Source organism: Austrofundulus limnaeus, unplaced genomic scaffold (assembly GCF_001266775.1).
Source record: "Austrofundulus limnaeus strain Quisiro unplaced genomic scaffold, Austrofundulus_limnaeus-1.0 Scaffold82, whole genome shotgun sequence".
NCBI classification, from domain to species: domain Eukaryota; kingdom Metazoa; phylum Chordata; class Actinopteri; order Cyprinodontiformes; family Rivulidae; genus Austrofundulus; species Austrofundulus limnaeus.
In genome coordinates, this window is record NW_013952484.1 from 11,640 (window position 1) to 14,432 (window position 2,793).

Genomic DNA, 2,793 nt, shown 5'->3' on the forward strand with positions numbered 1-2,793 from the left:
TGGCACTGGTGACCCACTAGATGGTACAGTCGGGACAGTCTGAAGCCATTCTATGGGACTGATAACCGCTGATAACGTCCATTTAATGGACTGATAACATCCGAACCGGCTGGTGTAAATTATTCATTGTGTCTACCTCTGGCTTGATAAAATAATTGTGGTCACCCCTGCCGACTGCTTACGAAGTTTAAAGACGTTTACCCGAAAATCGACACGGTGCCCTGAGGGCGTTCTGAGTTGTTTCTGTTACTATTTAACAACCGTATTTCCCCCCCTTTCCCCCAGTTCTCTGCAAATTTGCTCATCTTCCTTATTTTCGTCAAGATCCTTCTCATCCTCCACCATCAGACAACACTTCTCTGAACAACATTGCCATTATTGTTCCAGACGTTTCACAACAAAACGGAAGATTTACCATTTTTTCTTCCACCACCAAAAGCAATCCATCAATATAAAAGCCGTAGCATGATGCGACCATTTAGTGCAATGACTTATGGTGTAGTGGTTTAGTCTCTAGATATCATGTTGATTTAATTTGCCTCCTACATCCCAGGACTTGCAATTGTTGTGAACGTTGTGATGACCACCCTGAAACGATGTGTCGTGCGGCTCTAGGTTGGAGTGTGTCCAGATGTTGGTGAGCATGTGCATGTAGTGGAAGTTTTTTGTCTCTTCAGGGCCTGCTTCTTTCAAAAGACTGTTAAACATTTCAGCTTGGGTTTATAGGCGTGTATCTACATGTGAACCGTAGAGCTGCAGGCTACATATCAACTAATCTCAAAATGAGCTTTTGAATAAAAGTGAATGACTCCTTTTATTTTAGTCTTAAACCACTTGTAGGAATAGAAAAACTACAAATCTTTATCTACTTTACCAAGTAATTATATCATATTTGCACTGTAGCCCTTAAACAAGATGGTCTTCCACTTAGCTGCTGAAGTCAGTTGGTTTATGGTCTGCTGACTTTATGACCGGATTCCTCTGAACGGACTGGTGACTTTACAGACCTCTGAATTTTGTTAAGGAGAAGTTGGTRACTAAAGGAGAAGACTCCTAGTTACTGTTTCTTGTCTTGTTCTCTCTGAATCAGATTTGCAGAATTTGAGTCTTGTTTTCTCTTCTGTGATGGACCAGTACTCAGATTGGTCTCGGTTAAATAYTAAAAACAATATTTTTTGTTTTATTATTCAACTCCTGAACCAAACRTCAGTGCTGGAGTTTCCCAGACATTTTAGTGAACTTCACAGCAATATCCCCGTCAAGTATTTCAGGAATTTTAAATGCTTGCAATTTGGGTTTCTTGACCTCTGGTGCTGCTTTGGTTTTGGTATTTATAAATAGTTCTAATGAGCCTCGAGGCTGAACATACAGACAACTTAAAATGCTTTTAGCAAAAAGTACTGGATGTCTGCAGATGACACAGCAACTTGCAATTTCCAGTTAATTGATAGCTTTAAAAATCTAAATGATGGAACAAGATATCCATCTTTATAGATCTGTTTTAGTTGCTTTTCATTTAAAGAACAAAGTCCAATGAAATGAMCAAGGAAGCCAAATCTAATAAAGAAATTAATATTGTAAGGTGTATTTATTTGTTTTTCCAAAAGATTTATTGACCATAAATACAAAAACGTCTGGCGAAAATGTTTATCTGATAAAAATGTGAATGTGAGAAGCCATACCTGTTGAGGTACAGATTACACATGAACACATGTAATAACAGAGGTTAACTGGAAAAAAGGTATTCTTCCCAAGATTCTCAGAAATATGAGTCGATTCGTAAACAGCAGGATGCCCTGGAGGAGGCAAGCAAACAGAACTTGAGACACATTGAATAATACAGAATACCAGTCCTGAGCTAGGGATGTAATTCAAGTTTTTACCCTTTTTTTACAAGTTAAACAATGTTTTTTGTAGTAACTGTAACAGTAACCTCACAAACAGTACATGWGTGCTGTTCTGATGGGAGTGGAGTTTGAACTGGGGTTTTCTTTTTTAAATAAACACACWCAAATCAAACAGAATTTATACCCAGACAAACTGAAGATAAATGCTCATTTCTGTAAGCAGACAGCTGCATGCATGCAGAAAGCACGAACAAGAACAGCTGAGCGCAGATTTACAGTCAGAAACACTGGGGGGAAAATCCCTGTTGCGCCAAGTGCACTGTAGGTGGGTGGCCGCAACCAGTGGCCTTTGGCTTTGAATCCGAAGTGGGCTGAGAGTTTGTGTTTCGCTCTCAAACACAAAGACAAAGGCTGTTTGAGAAAAGACAGAATGTGTAATAGGGGGTCTAGAAAAAAAAATCAAAGAGCCATACTGGAAGTGTGTCTTTAGGGCTGCATTAGTGAGATCTGAGCTGGACAAACAAAGGAGACAGCTAGAGGTGACATGGGGAGGAGGAGGGAAAGACAGATGGGGAGAAGACAGAGGGGGGGACACATAGAGGGTGTCCAGATGGACCCTTCACTCTGAAACTTTGACAGCTCATGGGAGGATTGTCTTTGGGTAACCTTATTTTTCAAATCGCTGTGCATCGTTTAAAAGAACCCCGGCTAGTTGTAACATTAGACATTATTTGATAAGCGTTTATTTCAACTGTAAAACAAAGACTGAAAATACTGTACTGTAGGCTGTTTAGTTTTTATAAATTTTAAGAAATATGTTGTCACATGAATATGACATATATACTGTATATTAGGGTGCAACAATACTTGTACCCATATCGAACCTTTCAATACAGAGCTTTAGGTTCAATACAAACTTGTATCGAACAATACATATTTAAAAAAA